The 16,364-nt window shown below is 39.1% G+C and overlaps 33 non-coding genes across 33 annotated transcripts; all 33 read left to right on the top strand.

Annotated features, from left to right (window-relative positions):
* Positions 1 to 134: 134 nt before the first annotated feature.
* On the top strand, positions 135 to 218 carry Trnal-cag (transfer RNA leucine (anticodon CAG)). The gene has a single exon. It is a non-coding gene; the product is annotated as a tRNA-Leu (tRNA).
* Positions 219 to 544: 326 nt separating this feature from the next.
* Positions 545 to 628, top strand: Trnal-cag (transfer RNA leucine (anticodon CAG)). The gene has a single exon. It is a non-coding gene; the product is annotated as a tRNA-Leu (tRNA).
* A 326-nt stretch (positions 629 to 954) lies between these two features.
* On the top strand, positions 955 to 1,038 carry Trnal-cag (transfer RNA leucine (anticodon CAG)). The gene has a single exon. It is a non-coding gene; the product is annotated as a tRNA-Leu (tRNA).
* A 326-nt stretch (positions 1,039 to 1,364) lies between these two features.
* Trnal-cag (transfer RNA leucine (anticodon CAG)) lies at positions 1,365 to 1,448 on the top strand. The gene has a single exon. It is a non-coding gene; the product is annotated as a tRNA-Leu (tRNA).
* Positions 1,449 to 2,184: 736 nt separating this feature from the next.
* On the top strand, positions 2,185 to 2,268 carry Trnal-cag (transfer RNA leucine (anticodon CAG)). Its single transcript has one exon. It is a non-coding gene; the product is annotated as a tRNA-Leu (tRNA).
* A 326-nt stretch (positions 2,269 to 2,594) lies between these two features.
* On the top strand, positions 2,595 to 2,678 carry Trnal-cag (transfer RNA leucine (anticodon CAG)). The gene has a single exon. It is a non-coding gene; the product is annotated as a tRNA-Leu (tRNA).
* A 326-nt stretch (positions 2,679 to 3,004) lies between these two features.
* Positions 3,005 to 3,088, top strand: Trnal-cag (transfer RNA leucine (anticodon CAG)). Its single transcript has one exon. It is a non-coding gene; the product is annotated as a tRNA-Leu (tRNA).
* A 326-nt stretch (positions 3,089 to 3,414) lies between these two features.
* Positions 3,415 to 3,498, top strand: Trnal-cag (transfer RNA leucine (anticodon CAG)). The gene has a single exon. It is a non-coding gene; the product is annotated as a tRNA-Leu (tRNA).
* A 326-nt stretch (positions 3,499 to 3,824) lies between these two features.
* Trnal-cag (transfer RNA leucine (anticodon CAG)) lies at positions 3,825 to 3,908 on the top strand. The gene has a single exon. It is a non-coding gene; the product is annotated as a tRNA-Leu (tRNA).
* A 326-nt stretch (positions 3,909 to 4,234) lies between these two features.
* On the top strand, positions 4,235 to 4,318 carry Trnal-cag (transfer RNA leucine (anticodon CAG)). The gene has a single exon. It is a non-coding gene; the product is annotated as a tRNA-Leu (tRNA).
* Positions 4,319 to 4,644: 326 nt separating this feature from the next.
* On the top strand, positions 4,645 to 4,728 carry Trnal-cag (transfer RNA leucine (anticodon CAG)). Its single transcript has one exon. It is a non-coding gene; the product is annotated as a tRNA-Leu (tRNA).
* Positions 4,729 to 5,054: 326 nt separating this feature from the next.
* Positions 5,055 to 5,138, top strand: Trnal-cag (transfer RNA leucine (anticodon CAG)). Its single transcript has one exon. It is a non-coding gene; the product is annotated as a tRNA-Leu (tRNA).
* Positions 5,139 to 5,464: 326 nt separating this feature from the next.
* Trnal-cag (transfer RNA leucine (anticodon CAG)) lies at positions 5,465 to 5,548 on the top strand. The gene has a single exon. It is a non-coding gene; the product is annotated as a tRNA-Leu (tRNA).
* Positions 5,549 to 5,874: 326 nt separating this feature from the next.
* Trnal-cag (transfer RNA leucine (anticodon CAG)) lies at positions 5,875 to 5,958 on the top strand. The gene has a single exon. It is a non-coding gene; the product is annotated as a tRNA-Leu (tRNA).
* Positions 5,959 to 6,284: 326 nt separating this feature from the next.
* Positions 6,285 to 6,368, top strand: Trnal-cag (transfer RNA leucine (anticodon CAG)). Its single transcript has one exon. It is a non-coding gene; the product is annotated as a tRNA-Leu (tRNA).
* Positions 6,369 to 6,694: 326 nt separating this feature from the next.
* On the top strand, positions 6,695 to 6,778 carry Trnal-cag (transfer RNA leucine (anticodon CAG)). The gene has a single exon. It is a non-coding gene; the product is annotated as a tRNA-Leu (tRNA).
* A 326-nt stretch (positions 6,779 to 7,104) lies between these two features.
* Positions 7,105 to 7,188, top strand: Trnal-cag (transfer RNA leucine (anticodon CAG)). Its single transcript has one exon. It is a non-coding gene; the product is annotated as a tRNA-Leu (tRNA).
* A 326-nt stretch (positions 7,189 to 7,514) lies between these two features.
* On the top strand, positions 7,515 to 7,598 carry Trnal-cag (transfer RNA leucine (anticodon CAG)). The gene has a single exon. It is a non-coding gene; the product is annotated as a tRNA-Leu (tRNA).
* Positions 7,599 to 7,924: 326 nt separating this feature from the next.
* Positions 7,925 to 8,008, top strand: Trnal-cag (transfer RNA leucine (anticodon CAG)). The gene has a single exon. It is a non-coding gene; the product is annotated as a tRNA-Leu (tRNA).
* Positions 8,009 to 8,334: 326 nt separating this feature from the next.
* On the top strand, positions 8,335 to 8,418 carry Trnal-cag (transfer RNA leucine (anticodon CAG)). Its single transcript has one exon. It is a non-coding gene; the product is annotated as a tRNA-Leu (tRNA).
* Positions 8,419 to 8,744: 326 nt separating this feature from the next.
* Trnal-cag (transfer RNA leucine (anticodon CAG)) lies at positions 8,745 to 8,828 on the top strand. Its single transcript has one exon. It is a non-coding gene; the product is annotated as a tRNA-Leu (tRNA).
* Positions 8,829 to 9,154: 326 nt separating this feature from the next.
* Positions 9,155 to 9,238, top strand: Trnal-cag (transfer RNA leucine (anticodon CAG)). The gene has a single exon. It is a non-coding gene; the product is annotated as a tRNA-Leu (tRNA).
* A 326-nt stretch (positions 9,239 to 9,564) lies between these two features.
* Trnal-cag (transfer RNA leucine (anticodon CAG)) lies at positions 9,565 to 9,648 on the top strand. The gene has a single exon. It is a non-coding gene; the product is annotated as a tRNA-Leu (tRNA).
* A 326-nt stretch (positions 9,649 to 9,974) lies between these two features.
* On the top strand, positions 9,975 to 10,058 carry Trnal-cag (transfer RNA leucine (anticodon CAG)). Its single transcript has one exon. It is a non-coding gene; the product is annotated as a tRNA-Leu (tRNA).
* Positions 10,059 to 10,384: 326 nt separating this feature from the next.
* Trnal-cag (transfer RNA leucine (anticodon CAG)) lies at positions 10,385 to 10,468 on the top strand. The gene has a single exon. It is a non-coding gene; the product is annotated as a tRNA-Leu (tRNA).
* Positions 10,469 to 11,209: 741 nt separating this feature from the next.
* Positions 11,210 to 11,293, top strand: Trnal-cag (transfer RNA leucine (anticodon CAG)). Its single transcript has one exon. It is a non-coding gene; the product is annotated as a tRNA-Leu (tRNA).
* A 741-nt stretch (positions 11,294 to 12,034) lies between these two features.
* Trnal-cag (transfer RNA leucine (anticodon CAG)) lies at positions 12,035 to 12,118 on the top strand. The gene has a single exon. It is a non-coding gene; the product is annotated as a tRNA-Leu (tRNA).
* A 326-nt stretch (positions 12,119 to 12,444) lies between these two features.
* On the top strand, positions 12,445 to 12,528 carry Trnal-cag (transfer RNA leucine (anticodon CAG)). Its single transcript has one exon. It is a non-coding gene; the product is annotated as a tRNA-Leu (tRNA).
* Positions 12,529 to 13,254: 726 nt separating this feature from the next.
* Positions 13,255 to 13,338, top strand: Trnal-cag (transfer RNA leucine (anticodon CAG)). Its single transcript has one exon. It is a non-coding gene; the product is annotated as a tRNA-Leu (tRNA).
* Positions 13,339 to 13,664: 326 nt separating this feature from the next.
* Positions 13,665 to 13,748, top strand: Trnal-cag (transfer RNA leucine (anticodon CAG)). The gene has a single exon. It is a non-coding gene; the product is annotated as a tRNA-Leu (tRNA).
* A 741-nt stretch (positions 13,749 to 14,489) lies between these two features.
* Positions 14,490 to 14,573, top strand: Trnal-cag (transfer RNA leucine (anticodon CAG)). The gene has a single exon. It is a non-coding gene; the product is annotated as a tRNA-Leu (tRNA).
* Positions 14,574 to 15,309: 736 nt separating this feature from the next.
* Trnal-cag (transfer RNA leucine (anticodon CAG)) lies at positions 15,310 to 15,393 on the top strand. The gene has a single exon. It is a non-coding gene; the product is annotated as a tRNA-Leu (tRNA).
* A 326-nt stretch (positions 15,394 to 15,719) lies between these two features.
* Positions 15,720 to 15,803, top strand: Trnal-cag (transfer RNA leucine (anticodon CAG)). Its single transcript has one exon. It is a non-coding gene; the product is annotated as a tRNA-Leu (tRNA).
* Positions 15,804 to 16,364: the final 561 nt, after the last annotated feature.

Here is a 16,364-nt window from a genome sequence, read left to right as displayed (position 1 = left end):
TTTATCAAAGCCATTACTACAATTCTATCTATAAAAGCTTCATCTGATCCAACACTTGCCTATGCTTGACTTTAAAGATTTTTTGGGGGATGCTGAGATATAAAGTGACAAATTAGTGACACTTACGATGTCTTGTCAGGATGGCCGAGTGGTCTAAGGCGCTGCGTTCAGGTCGCAGTCTGGTTCTCCAGGCGTGGGTTCGAATCCCACTTCTGACAAATGGTATATTTTTAATGGCACCTATACATGTTATAGACATCGGACAGTTTAACCATTGCAAAATAGCTTGTACACAATAGCGCAAATTTGTAAATGTGCCAAAGCTGTTTTTAAGGATACAAAGCTCCTCAAAACTCGTTTCTGAACATGTTGAACGAGGATATTCTCTTAATTGACAAACAAGAAGTGTTTTTATCAAAGCCATTACTACAATTCTATCTATAAAAGCTTCATCTGATCCAACACTTGCCTATGCTTGACTTTAAAGATTTGTTGGGGGATGCTGAGATATAAAGTGACAAATTAGTGACACTTACGATGTCTTGTCAGGATGGCCGAGTGGTCTAAGGCGCTGCGTTCAGGTCGCAGTCTGGTTCTCCAGGCGTGGGTTCGAATCCCACTTCTGACAAATGGTATATTTTTAATGGCACCTATACATGTTATAGACATCGGACAGTTTAACCATTGCAAAATAGCTTGTACACAATAGCGCAAATTTGTAAATGTGCCAAAGCTGTTTTTAAGGATACAAAGCTCCTCAAAACTCGTTTCTGAACATGTTGAACGAGGATATTCTCTTAATTGACAAACAAGAAGTGTTTTTATCAAAGCCTTTACTACAATTCTATCTATAAAAGCTTCATCTGATCCAACACTTGCCTATGCTTGACTTTAAAGATTTTTTGGGGGATGCTGAGATATAAAGTGACAAATTAGTGACACTTACGATGTCTTGTCAGGATGGCCGAGTGGTCTAAGGCGCTGCGTTCAGGTCGCAGTCTGGTTCTCCAGGCGTGGGTTCGAATCCCACTTCTGACAAATGGTATATTTTTAATGGCACCTATACATGTTATAGACATCGGACAGTTTAACCATTGCAAAATAGCTTGTACACAATAGCGCAAATTTGTAAATGTGCCAAAGCTGTTTTTAAGGATACAAAGCTCCTCAAAACTCGTTTCTGAACATGTTGAACGAGGATATTCTCTTAATTGACAAACAAGAAGTGTTTTTATCAAAGCCATTACTACAATTCTATCTATAAAAGCTTCATCCGATCCAACTCTTGCCTATGCTTGACTTTAAAGATTTTTTGGGGGGTGCTGAGATATAAAGTGACAAATTAGTGACACTTACGATGTCTTGTCAGGATGGCCGAGTGGTCTAAGGCGCTGCGTTCAGGTCGCAGTCTGGTTCTCCAGGCGTGGGTTCGAATCCCACTTCTGACAAATGGTATATTTTTAATGGCACCTATACATGTTATAGACATCGGACAGTTTAACCATTGCAAAATAGCTTGTACACAATAGCGCAAATTTGTAAATGTGCCAAAGCTGTTTTTAAGGATACAAAGCTCCTCAAAACTCGTTTCTGAACATGTTGAACGAGGATATTCTCTTAATTGACAAACAAGAAGTGTTTTTATCAAAGCCTTTACTACAATTCTATCTATAAAAGCTTCATCTGATCCAACACTTGCCTATGCTTGACTTTAAAGATTTTTTGGGGGATGCTGAGATATAAAGTGACAAATTAGTGACACTTACGATGTCTTGTCAGGATGGCCGAGTGGTCTAAGGCGCTGCGTTCAGGTCGCAGTCTGGTTCTCCAGGCGTGGGTTCGAATCCCACTTCTAACAAATGGTATATTTTTAATGGCACCTATACATGTTATAGACATCGGACAGTTTAACCATTGCAAAATAGCTTGTACACAATAGCGCAAATTTGTAAATGTGCCAAAGCTGTTTTTAAGGATACAAAGCTCCTCAAAACTCGTTTCTGAACATGTTGAACGAGGATATTCTCTTAATTGACAAACAAGAAGTGTTTTTATCAAAGCCATTACTACAATTCTATCTATAAAAGCTTCATCTGATCCAACACTTGCCTATGCTTGACTTTAAAGATTTTTTGGGGGATGCTGAGATATAAAGTGACAAATTAGTGACACTTACGATGTCTTGTCAGGATGGCCGAGTGGTCTAAGGCGCTGCGTTCAGGTCGCAGTCTGGTTCTCCAGGCGTGGGTTCGAATCCCACTTCTGACAAATGGTATATTTTTAATGGCACCTATACATGTTATAGACATCGGACAGTTTAACCATTGCAAAATAGCTTGTACACAATAGCGCAAATTTGTAAATGTGCCAAAGCTGTTTTTAAGGATACAAAGCTCCTCAAAACTCGTTTCTGAACATGTTGAACGAGGATATTCTCTTAATTGACAAACAAGAAGTGTTTTTATCAAAGCCATTACTACAATTCTATCTATAAAAGCTTCATCTGATCCAACACTTGCCTATGCTTGACTTTAAAGATTTTTTGGGGGATGCTGAGATATAAAGTGACAAATTAGTGACACTTACGATGTCTTGTCAGGATGGCCGAGTGGTCTAAGGCGCTGCGTTCAGGTCGCAGTCTGGTTCTCCAGGCGTGGGTTCGAATCCCACTTCTGACAAATGGTATATTTTTAATGGCACCTATACATGTTATAGACATCGGACAGTTTAACCATTGCAAAATAGCTTGTACACAATAGCGCAAATTTGTAAATGTGCCAAAGCTGTTTTTAAGGATACAAAGCTCCTCAAAACTCGTTTCTGAACATGTTGAACGAGGATATTCTCTTAATTGACAAACAAGAAGTGTTTTTATCAAAGCCTTTACTACAATTCTATCTATAAAAGCTTCATCTGATCCAACACTTGCCTATGCTTGACTTTAAAGATTTTTTGGGGGATGCTGAGATATAAAGTGACAAATTAGTGACACTTACGATGTCTTGTCAGGATGGCCGAGTGGTCTAAGGCGCTGCGTTCAGGTCGCAGTCTGGTTCTCCAGGCGTGGGTTCGAATCCCACTTCTGACAAATGGTATATTTTTAATGGCACCTATACATGTTATAGACATCGGACAGTTTAACCATTGCAAAATAGCTTGTACACAATAGCGCAAATTTGTAAATGTGCCAAAGCTGTTTTTAAGGATACAAAGCTCCTCAAAACTCGTTTCTGAACATGTTGAACGAGGATATTCTCTTAATTGACAAACAAGAAGTGTTTTTATCAAAGCCATTACTACAATTCTATCTATAAAAGCTTCATCTGATCCAACACTTGCCTATGCTTGACTTTAAAGATTTTTTGGGGGATGCTGAGATATAAAGTGACAAATTAGTGACACTTACGATGTCTTGTCAGGATGGCCGAGTGGTCTAAGGCGCTGCGTTCAGGTCGCAGTCTGGTTCTCCAGGCGTGGGTTCGAATCCCACTTCTGACAAATGGTATATTTTTAATGGCACCTATACATGTTATAGACATCGGACAGTTTAACCATTGCAAAATAGCTTGTACACAATAGCGCAAATTTGTAAATGTGCCAAAGCTGTTTTTAAGGATACAAAGCTCCTCAAAACTCGTTTCTGAACATGTTGAACGAGGATATTCTCTTAATTGACAAACAAGAAGTGTTTTTATCAAAGCCATTACTACAATTCTATCTATAAAAGCTTCATCTGATCCAACACTTGCCTATGCTTGACTTTAAAGATTTTTTGGGGGATGCTGAGATATAAAGTGACAAATTAGTGACACTTACGATGTCTTGTCAGGATGGCCGAGTGGTCTAAGGCGCTGCGTTCAGGTCGCAGTCTGGTTCTCCAGGCGTGGGTTCGAATCCCACTTCTGACAAATGGTATATTTTTAATGGCACCTATACATGTTATAGACATCGGACAGTTTAACCATTGCAAAATAGCTTGTACACAATAGCGCAAATTTGTAAATGTGCCAAAGCTGTTTTTAAGGATACAAAGCTCCTCAAAACTCGTTTCTGAACATGTTGAACGAGGATATTCTCTTAATTGACAAACAAGAAGTGTTTTTATCAAAGCCATTACTACAATTCTATCTATAAAAGCTTCATCTGATCCAACACTTGCCTATGCTTGACTTTAAAGATTTGTTGGGGGATGCTGAGATATAAAGTGACAAATTAGTGACACTTACGATGTCTTGTCAGGATGGCCGAGTGGTCTAAGGCGCTGCGTTCAGGTCGCAGTCTGGTTCTCCAGGCGTGGGTTCGAATCCCACTTCTGACAAATGGTATATTTTTAATGGCACCTATACATGTTATAGACATCGGACAGTTTAACCATTGCAAAATAGCTTGTACACAATAGCGCAAATTTGTAAATGTGCCAAAGCTGTTTTTAAGGATACAAAGCTCCTCAAAACTCGTTTCTGAACATGTTGAACGAGGATATTCTCTTAATTGACAAACAAGAGGTGTTTTTATCAAAGCCATTACTACAATTCTATCTATAAAAGCTTCATCTGATCCAACACTTGCCTATGCTTGACTTTAAAGATTTGTTGGGGGATGCTGAGATATAAAGTGACAAATTAGTGACACTTACGATGTCTTGTCAGGATGGCCGAGTGGTCTAAGGCGCTGCGTTCAGGTCGCAGTCTGGTTCTCCAGGCGTGGGTTCGAATCCCACTTCTGACAAATGGTATATTTTTAATGGCACCTATACATGTTATAGACATCGGACAGTTTAACCATTGCAAAATAGCTTGTACACAATAGCGCAAATTTGTAAATGTGCCAAAGCTGTTTTTAAGGATACAAAGCTCCTCAAAACTCGTTTCTGAACATGTTGAACGAGGATATTCTCTTAATTGACAAACAAGAAGTGTTTTTATCAAAGCCATTACTACAATTCTATCTATAAAAGCTTCATCTGATCCAACACTTGCCTATGCTTGACTTTAAAGATTTGTTGGGGGATGCTGAGATATAAAGTGACAAATTAGTGACACTTACGATGTCTTGTCAGGATGGCCGAGTGGTCTAAGGCGCTGCGTTCAGGTCGCAGTCTGGTTCTCCAGGCGTGGGTTCGAATCCCACTTCTGACAAATGGTATATTTTTAATGGCACCTATACATGTTATAGACATCGGACAGTTTAACCATTGCAAAATAGCTTGTACACAATAGCGCAAATTTGTAAATGTGCCAAAGCTGTTTTTAAGGATACAAAGCTCCTCAAAACTCGTTTCTGAACATGTTGAACGAGGATATTCTCTTAATTGACAAACAAGAAGTGTTTTTATCAAAGCCATTACTACAATTCTATCTATAAAAGCTTCATCTGATCCAACACTTGCCTATGCTTGACTTTAAAGATTTGTTGGGGGATGCTGAGATATAAAGTGACAAATTAGTGACACTTACGATGTCTTGTCAGGATGGCCGAGTGGTCTAAGGCGCTGCGTTCAGGTCGCAGTCTGGTTCTCCAGGCGTGGGTTCGAATCCCACTTCTGACAAATGGTATATTTTTAATGGCACCTATACATGTTATAGACATCGGACAGTTTAACCATTGCAAAATAGCTTGTACACAATAGCGCAAATTTGTAAATGTGCCAAAGCTGTTTTTAAGGATACAAAGCTCCTCAAAACTCGTTTCTGAACATGTTGAACGAGGATATTCTCTTAATTGACAAACAAGAAGTGTTTTTATCAAAGCCATTACTACAATTCTATCTATAAAAGCTTCATCTGATCCAACACTTGCCTATGCTTGACTTTAAAGATTTGTTGGGGGATGCTGAGATATAAAGTGACAAATTAGTGACACTTACGATGTCTTGTCAGGATGGCCGAGTGGTCTAAGGCGCTGCGTTCAGGTCGCAGTCTGGTTCTCCAGGCGTGGGTTCGAATCCCACTTCTGACAAATGGTATATTTTTAATGGCACCTATACATGTTATAGACATCGGACAGTTTAACCATTGCAAAATAGCTTGTACACAATAGCGCAAATTTGTAAATGTGCCAAAGCTGTTTTTAAGGATACAAAGCTCCTCAAAACTCGTTTCTGAACATGTTGAACGAGGATATTCTCTTAATTGACAAACAAGAAGTGTTTTTATCAAAGCCATTACTACAATTCTATCTATAAAAGCTTCATCTGATCCAACACTTGCCTATGCTTGACTTTAAAGATTTTTTGGGGGATGCTGAGATATAAAGTGACAAATTAGTGACACTTACGATGTCTTGTCAGGATGGCCGAGTGGTCTAAGGCGCTGCGTTCAGGTCGCAGTCTGGTTCTCCAGGCGTGGGTTCGAATCCCACTTCTGACAAATGGTATATTTTTAATGGCACCTATACATGTTATAGACATCGGACAGTTTAACCATTGCAAAATAGCTTGTACACAATAGCGCAAATTTGTAAATGTGCCAAAGCTGTTTTTAAGGATACAAAGCTCCTCAAAACTCGTTTCTGAACATGTTGAACGAGGATATTCTCTTAATTGACAAACAAGAAGTGTTTTTATCAAAGCCATTACTACAATTCTATCTATAAAAGCTTCATCTGATCCAACACTTGCCTATGCTTGACTTTAAAGATTTGTTGGGGGATGCTGAGATATAAAGTGACAAATTAGTGACACTTACGATGTCTTGTCAGGATGGCCGAGTGGTCTAAGGCGCTGCGTTCAGGTCGCAGTCTGGTTCTCCAGGCGTGGGTTCGAATCCCACTTCTGACAAATGGTATATTTTTAATGGCACCTATACATGTTATAGACATCGGACAGTTTAACCATTGCAAAATAGCTTGTACACAATAGCGCAAATTTGTAAATGTGCCAAAGCTGTTTTTAAGGATACAAAGCTCCTCAAAACTCGTTTCTGAACATGTTGAACGAGGATATTCTCTTAATTGACAAACAAGAAGTGTTTTTATCAAAGCCATTACTACAATTCTATCTATAAAAGCTTCATCTGATCCAACACTTGCCTATGCTTGACTTTAAAGATTTGTTGGGGGATGCTGAGATATAAAGTGACAAATTAGTGACACTTACGATGTCTTGTCAGGATGGCCGAGTGGTCTAAGGCGCTGCGTTCAGGTCGCAGTCTGGTTCTCCAGGCGTGGGTTCGAATCCCACTTCTGACAAATGGTATATTTTTAATGGCACCTATACATGTTATAGACATCGGACAGTTTAACCATTGCAAAATAGCTTGTACACAATAGCGCAAATTTGTAAATGTGCCAAAGCTGTTTTTAAGGATACAAAGCTCCTCAAAACTCGTTTCTGAACATGCTGAACGAGGATATTCTCTTAATTGACAAACAAGAAGTGTTTTTATCAAAGCCATTACTACAATTCTATCTATAAAAGCTTCATCCGATCCAACACTTGCCTATGCTTGACTTTAAAGATTTGTTGGGGGATGCTGAGATATAAAGTGACAAATTAGTGACACTTACGATGTCTTGTCAGGATGGCCGAGTGGTCTAAGGCGCTGCGTTCAGGTCGCAGTCTGGTTCTCCAGGCGTGGGTTCGAATCCCACTTCTGACAAATGGTATATTTTTAATGGCACCTATACATGTTATAGACATCGGACAGTTTAACCATTGCAAAATAGCTTGTACACAATAGCGCAAATTTGTAAATGTGCCAAAGCTGTTTTTAAGGATACAAAGCTCCTCAAAACTCGTTTCTGAACATGTTGAACGAGGATATTCTCTTAATTGACAAACAAGAAGTGTTTTTATCAAAGCCATTACTACAATTCTATCTATAAAAGCTTCATCTGATCCAACACTTGCCTATGCTTGACTTTAAAGATTTGTTGGGGGATGCTGAGATATAAAGTGACAAATTAGTGACACTTACGATGTCTTGTCAGGATGGCCGAGTGGTCTAAGGCGCTGCGTTCAGGTCGCAGTCTGGTTCTCCAGGCGTGGGTTCGAATCCCACTTCTGACAAATGGTATATTTTTAATGGCACCTATACATGTTATAGACATCGGACAGTTTAACCATTGCAAAATAGCTTGTACACAATAGCGCAAATTTGTAAATGTGCCAAAGCTGTTTTTAAGGATACAAAGCTCCTCAAAACTCGTTTCTGAACATGTTGAACGAGGATATTCTCTTAATTGACAAACAAGAAGTGTTTTTATCAAAGCCATTACTACAATTCTATCTATAAAAGCTTCATCTGATCCAACACTTGCCTATGCTTGACTTTAAAGATTTGTTGGGGGATGCTGAGATATAAAGTGACAAATTAGTGACACTTACGATGTCTTGTCAGGATGGCCGAGTGGTCTAAGGCGCTGCGTTCAGGTCGCAGTCTGGTTCTCCAGGCGTGGGTTCGAATCCCACTTCTGACAAATGGTATATTTTTAATGGCACCTATACATGTTATAGACATCGGACAGTTTAACCATTGCAAAATAGCTTGTACACAATAGCGCAAATTTGTAAATGTGCCAAAGCTGTTTTTAAGGATACAAAGCTCCTCAAAACTCGTTTCTGAACATGTTGAACGAGGATATTCTCTTAATTGACAAACAAGAAGTGTTTTTATCAAAGCCATTACTACAATTCTATCTATAAAAGCTTCATCTGATCCAACACTTGCCTATGCTTGACTTTAAAGATTTGTTGGGGGATGCTGAGATATAAAGTGACAAATTAGTGACACTTACGATGTCTTGTCAGGATGGCCGAGTGGTCTAAGGCGCTGCGTTCAGGTCGCAGTCTGGTTCTCCAGGCGTGGGTTCGAATCCCACTTCTGACAAATGGTATATTTTTAATGGCACCTATACATGTTATAGACATCGGACAGTTTAACCATTGCAAAATAGCTTGTACACAATAGCGCAAATTTGTAAATGTGCCAAAGCTGTTTTTAAGGATACAAAGCTCCTCAAAACTCGTTTCTGAACATGTTGAACGAGGATATTCTCTTAATTGACAAACAAGAAGTGTTTTTATCAAAGCCATTACTACAATTCTATCTATAAAAGCTTCATCTGATCCAACACTTGCCTATGCTTGACTTTAAAGATTTTTTGGGGGATGCTGAGATATAAAGTGACAAATTAGTGACACTTACGATGTCTTGTCAGGATGGCCGAGTGGTCTAAGGCGCTGCGTTCAGGTCGCAGTCTGGTTCTCCAGGCGTGGGTTCGAATCCCACTTCTGACAAATGGTATATTTTTAATGGCACCTATACATGTTATAGACATCGGACAGTTTAACCATTGCAAAATAGCTTGTACACAATAGCGCAAATTTGTAAATGTGCCAAAGCTGTTTTTAAGGATACAAAGCTCCTCAAAACTCGTTTCTGAACATGTTGAACGAGGATATTCTCTTAATTGACAAACAAGAAGTGTTTTTATCAAAGCCATTACTACAATTCTATCTATAAAAGCTTCATCTGATCCAACACTTGCCTATGCTTGACTTTAAAGATTTGTTGGGGGATGCTGAGATATAAAGTGACAAATTAGTGACACTTACGATGTCTTGTCAGGATGGCCGAGTGGTCTAAGGCGCTGCGTTCAGGTCGCAGTCTGGTTCTCCAGGCGTGGGTTCGAATCCCACTTCTGACAAATGGTATATTTTTAATGGCACCTATACATGTTATAGACATCGGACAGTTTAACCATTGCAAAATAGCTTGTACACAATAGCGCAAATTTGTAAATGTGCCAAAGCTGTTTTTAAGGATACAAAGCTCCTCAAAACTCGTTTCTGAACATGTTGAACGAGGATATTCTCTTAATTGACAAACAAGAAGTGTTTTTATCAAAGCCATTACTACAATTCTATCTATAAAAGCTTCATCTGATCCAACACTTGCCTATGCTTGACTTTAAAGATTTGTTGGGGGATGCTGAGATATAAAGTGACAAATTAGTGACACTTACGATGTCTTGTCAGGATGGCCGAGTGGTCTAAGGCGCTGCGTTCAGGTCGCAGTCTGGTTCTCCAGGCGTGGGTTCGAATCCCACTTCTGACAAATGGTATATTTTTAATGGCACCTATACATGTTATAGACATCGGACAGTTTAACCATTGCAAAATAGCTTGTACACAATAGCGCAAATTTGTAAATGTGCCAAAGCTGTTTTTAAGGATACAAAGCTCCTCAAAACTCGTTTCTGAACATGCTGAACGAGGATATTCTCTTAATTGACAAACAAGAAGTGTTTTTATCAAAGCCATTACTACAATTCTATCTATAAAAGCTTCATCCGATCCAACACTTGCCTATGCTTGACTTTAAAGATTTTTTGGGGGGTGCTGAGATATAAAGTGACAAATTAGTGACACTTACGATGTCTTGTCAGGATGGCCGAGTGGTCTAAGGCGCTGCGTTCAGGTCGCAGTCTGGTTCTCCAGGCGTGGGTTCGAATCCCACTTCTGACAAATGGTATATTTTTAATGGCACCTATACATGTTATAGACATCGGACAGTTTAACCATTGCAAAATAGCTTGTACACAATAGCGCAAATTTGTAAATGTGCCAAAGCTGTTTTTAAGGATACAAAGCTCCTCAAAACTCGTTTCTGAACATGTTGAACGAGGATATTCTCTCAATTGACAAACAAGAAGTGTTTTTATCAAATCCATTACTACAATTCTATCTATAAAAGCTTCATCTGATCCAACACTTGCCTATGCTTGACTTTAAAGATTTTTTGGGGGATGCTGAGATATAAAGTGACAAATTAGTGACACTTACGATGTCTTGTCAGGATGGCCGAGTGGTCTAAGGCGCTGCGTTCAGGTCGCAGTCTGGTTCTCCAGGCGTGGGTTCGAATCCCACTTCTAACAAATGGTATATTTTTAATGGCACCTATACATGTTATAGACATCGGACAGTTTAACCATTGCAAAATAGCTTGTACACAATAGCGCAAATTTGTAAATGTGCCAAAGCTGTTTTTAAGGATACAAAGCTCCTCAAAACTCGTTTCTGAACATGTTGAACGAGGATATTCTCTTAATTGACAAACAAGAATTTAAGTGTTTTTATCAAAGCCATTACTACAATTCTATCTATAAAAGCTTCATCTGATCCAACACTTGCCTATGCTTGACTTTAAAGATTTTTTGGGGGATGCTGAGATATAAAGTGACAAATTAGTGACACTTACGATGTCTTGTCAGGATGGCCGAGTGGTCTAAGGCGCTGCGTTCAGGTCGCAGTCTGGTTCTCCAGGCGTGGGTTCGAATCCCACTTCTGACAAATGGTATATTTTTAATGGCACCTATACATGTTATAGACATCGGACAGTTTAACCATTGCAAAATAGCTTGTACACAATAGCGCAAATTTGTAAATGTGCCAAAGCTGTTTTTAAGGATACAAAGCTCCTCAAAACTCGTTTCTGAACATGTTGAACGAGGATATTCTCTCAATTGACAAACAAGAAGTGTTTTTATCAAATCCATTACTACAATTCTATCTATAAAAGCTTCATCTGATCCAACACTTGCCTATGCTTGACTTTAAAGATTTTTTGGGGGATGCTGAGATATAAAGTGACAAATTAGTGACACTTACGATGTCTTGTCAGGATGGCCGAGTGGTCTAAGGCGCTGCGTTCAGGTCGCAGTCTGGTTCTCCAGGCGTGGGTTCGAATCCCACTTCTAACAAATGGTATATTTTTAATGGCACCTATACATGTTATAGACATCGGACAGTTTAACCATTGCAAAATAGCTTGTACACAATAGCGCAAATTTGTAAATGTGCCAAAGCTGTTTTTAAGGATACAAAGCTCCTCAAAACTCGTTTCTGAACATGTTGAACGAGGATATTCTCTTAATTGACAAACAAGAATTTAAGTGTTTTTATCAAAGCCATTACTACAATTCTATCTATAAAAGCTTCATCTGATCCAACACTTGCCTATGCTTGACTTTAAAGATTTTTTGGGGGATGCTGAGATATAAAGTGACAAATTAGTGACACTTACGATGTCTTGTCAGGATGGCCGAGTGGTCTAAGGCGCTGCGTTCAGGTCGCAGTCTGGTTCTCCAGGCGTGGGTTCGAATCCCACTTCTGACAAATGGTATATTTTTAATGGCACCTATACATGTTATAGACATCGGACAGTTTAACCATTGCAAAATAGCTTGTACACAATAGCGCAAATTTGTAAATGTGCCAAAGCTGTTTTTAAGGATACAAAGCTCCTCAAAACTCGTTTCTGAACATGTTGAACGAGGATATTCTCTTAATTGACAAACAAGAAGTGTTTTTATCAAAGCCATTACTACAATTCTATCTATAAAAGCTTCATCTGATCCAACACTTGCCTATGCTTGACTTTAAAGATTTTTTGGGGGATGCTGAGATATAAAGTGACAAATTAGTGACACTTACGATGTCTTGTCAGGATGGCCGAGTGGTCTAAGGCGCTGCGTTCAGGTCGCAGTCTGGTTCTCCAGGCGTGGGTTCGAATCCCACTTCTGACAAATGGTATATTTTTAATGGCACCTATACATGTTATAGACATCGGACAGTTTAACCATTGCAAAATAGCTTGTACACAATAGCGCAAATTTGTAAATGTGCCAAAGCTGTTTTTAAGGATACAAAGCTCCTCAAAACTCGTTTCTGAACATGTTGAACGAGGATATTCTCTTAATTGACAAACAAGAAGTGTTTTTATCAAAGCCATTACTACAATTCTATCTATAAAAGCTTCATCTGATCCAACACTTGCCTATGCTTGACTTTAAAGATTTTTTGGGGGATGCTGAGATATAAAGTGACAAATTAGTGACATTTACGATGTCTTGTCAGGATGGCCGAGTGGTCTAAGGCGCTGCGTTCAGGTCGCAGTCTGGTTCTCCAGGCGTGGGTTCGAATCCCAATATTTTTAATGGCACCTATACATGTTATAGACATCGGACAGTTTAACCATTGCAAAATAGCTTGTACACAATAGCGCAAATTTGTAAATGTGCCAAAGCTGTTTTTAAGGATACAAAGCTCCTCAAAACTCGTTTCTGAACATGTTGAACGAGGATATTCTCTTAATTGACAAACAAGAATTTAAGTGTTTTTATCAAAGCCATTACTACAATTCTATCTATAAAAGCTTCATCTGATCCAACACTTGCCTATGCTTGACTTTAAAGATTTTTTGGGGGATGCTGAGATATAAAGTGACAAATTAGTGACACTTACGATGTCTTGTCAGGATGGCCGAGTGGTCTAAGGCGCTGCGTTCAGGTCGCAGTCTGGTTCTCCAGGCGTGGGTTCGAATCCCACTTCTGACAAATGGTATATTTTTAATGGCACCTATACATGTTATAGACATCGGACAGTTTAACCATTGCAAAATAGCTTGTACACAATAGCGCAAATTTGTAAATGTGCCAAAGCTGTTTTTAAGGATACAAAGCTCCTCAAAACTCGTTTCTGAACATGTTGAACGAGGATATTCTCTTAATTGACAAACAAGAAGTGTTTTTATCAAAGCCATTACTACAATTCTATCTATAAAAGCTTCATCTGATCCAACACTTGCCTATGCTTGACTTTAAAGATTTTTTGGGGGATGCTGAGATATAAAGTGACAAATTAGTGACACTTACGATGTCTTGTCAGGATGGCCGAGTGGTCTAAGGCGCTGCGTTCAGGTCGCAGTCTGGTTCTCCAGGCGTGGGTTCGAATCCCACTTCTGACAAATGGTATATTTTTAATGGCACCTATACATGTTATAGACATCGGACAGTTTAACCATTGCAAAATAGCTTGTACACAATAGCGCAAATTTGTAAATGTGCCAAAGCTGTTTTTAAGGATACAAAGCTCCTCAAAACTCGTTTCTGAACATGTTGAACGAGGATATTCTCTTAATTGACAAACAAGAAGTGTTTTTATCAAAGCCATTACTACAATTCTATCTATAAAAGCTTCATCTGATCCAACACTTGCCTATGCTTGACTTTAAAGATTTTTTGGGGGATGCTGAGATATAAAGTGACAAATTAGTGACACTTACGATGTCTTGTCAGGATGGCCGAGTGGTCTAAGGCGCTGCGTTCAGGTCGCAGTCTGGTTCTCCAGGCGTGGGTTCGAATCCCACTTCTAACAAATGGTATATTTTTAATGGCACCTATACATGTTATAGACATCGGACAGTTTAACCATTGCAAAATAGCTTGTACACAATAGCGCAAATTTGTAAATGTGCCAAAGCTGTTTTTAAGGATACAAAGCTCCTCAAAACTCGTTTCTGAACATGTTGAACGAGGATATTCTCTTAATTGACAAACAAGAATTTAAGTGTTTTTATCAAAGCCATTACTACAATTCTATCTATAAAAGCTTCATCTGATCCAACACTTGCCTATGCTTGACTTTAAAGATTTTTTGGGGGATGCTGAGATATAAAGTGACAAATTAGTGACACTTACGATGTCTTGTCAGGATGGCCGAGTGGTCTAAGGCGCTGCGTTCAGGTCGCAGTCTGGTTCTCCAGGCGTGGGTTCGAATCCCACTTCTGACAAATGGTATATTTTTAATGGCACCTATACATGTTATAGACATCGGACAGTTTAACCATTGCAAAATAGCTTGTACACAATAGCGCAAATTTGTAAATGTGCCAAAGCTGTTTTTAAGGATACAAAGCTCCTCAAAACTCGTTTCTGAACATGTTGAACGAGGATATTCTCTTAATTGACAAACAAGAAGTGTTTTTATCAAAGCCATTACTACAATTCTATCTATAAAAGCTTCATCTGATCCAACACTTGCCTATGCTTGACTTTAAAGATTTTTTGGGGGATGCTGAGATATAAAGTGACAAATTAGTGACACTTACGATGTCTTGTCAGGATGGCCGAGTGGTCTAAGGCGCTGCGTTCAGGTCGCAGTCTGGTTCTCCAGGCGTGGGTTCGAATCCCACTTCTGAAAAATGGTAAATTTTTAATGGCACCTATACATGTTATAGACATCGGACAGTTTAACCATTGCAAAATAGCTTGTACACAATAGCGCAAATTTGTAAATGTGCCAAAGCTGTTTTTAAGGATACAAAGCTCCTCAAAACTCGTTTCTGAACATGTTGAACGAGGATATTCTCTTAATTGACAAACAAGAAGTGTTTTTATCAAAGCCATTACTACAATTCTATCTATAAAAGCTTCATCTGATCCAACACTTGCCTATGCTTGACTTTAAAGATTTTTTGGGGGGTGCTGAGATATAAAGTGACAAATTAGTGACACGTACGATGTCTTGTCAGGATGGCCGAGTGGTCTAAGGCGCTGCGTTCAGGTCGCAGTCTGGTTCTCCAGGCGTGGGTTCGAATCCCACTTCTGACAAATGGTATATTTTTAATGGCACCTATACATGTTATAGACATCGGACAGTTTAACCATTGCAAAATAGCTTGTACACAATAGCGCAAATTTGTAAATGTGCCAAAGCTGTTTTTAAGGATACAAAGCTCCTCAAAACTCGTTTCTGAACATGTTGAACGAGGATATTCTCTTAATTGACAAACAAGAAGTGTTTTTATCAAAGCCATTACTACAATTCTATCTATAAAAGCTTCATCTGATCCAACACTTGCCTATGCTTGACTTTAAAGATTTTTTGGGGGATGCTGAGATATAAAGTGACAAATAAGTGACACTTACGATGTCTTGTCAGGATGGCCGAGTGGTCAAAGGCGCTGCGTTCAGGTCGCAGTCTGGTTCTCCAGGCGTGGGTTCGAATCCCACTTCTGACAAATGGTATATTTTTAATGGCACCTATACATGTTATAGACATCGGACAGTTTAACCATTGCAAAATAGCTTGTACACAATAGCGCAAATTTGTAAATGTGCCAAAGCTGTTTTTAAGGATACAAAGCTCCTCAAAACTCGTTTCTGAACATGTTGAACGAGGATATTCTCTTAATTGACAAACAAGAAGTGTTTTTATCAAAGCCATTACTACAATTCTATCTATAAAAGCTTCATCTGATCCAACACTTGCCTATGCTTGACTTTAAAGATTTTTTGGGGGATGCTGAGATATAAAGTGACAAATTAGTGACACTTACGATGTCTTGTCAGGATGGCCGAGTGGTCTAAGGCGCTGCGTTCAGGTCGCAGTCTGGTTCTCCAGGCGTGGGTTCGAATCCCAATATTTTTAATGGCACCTATACATGTTATAGACATCGGACAGTTTAACCATTGCAAAATAGCTTGTACACAATAGCGCAAATTTGTAAATGTGCCAAAGCTGTTTTTAAGGATACAAAGCTCCTCAAAACTCGTTTCTGAACATGTTGAACGAGGATATT

The sequence above is a fragment of the Mytilus galloprovincialis genome, unplaced genomic scaffold (genome assembly GCF_965363235.1).
Source record: "Mytilus galloprovincialis unplaced genomic scaffold, xbMytGall1.hap1.1 HAP1_SCAFFOLD_121, whole genome shotgun sequence".
In the NCBI taxonomy this organism is placed as follows: Eukaryota; Metazoa; Mollusca; class Bivalvia; order Mytilida; family Mytilidae; genus Mytilus; species Mytilus galloprovincialis.
The sequence above is the reverse complement of the archived record's forward strand: the minus strand, read 5'-3'. Positions and strand labels throughout refer to the sequence as shown.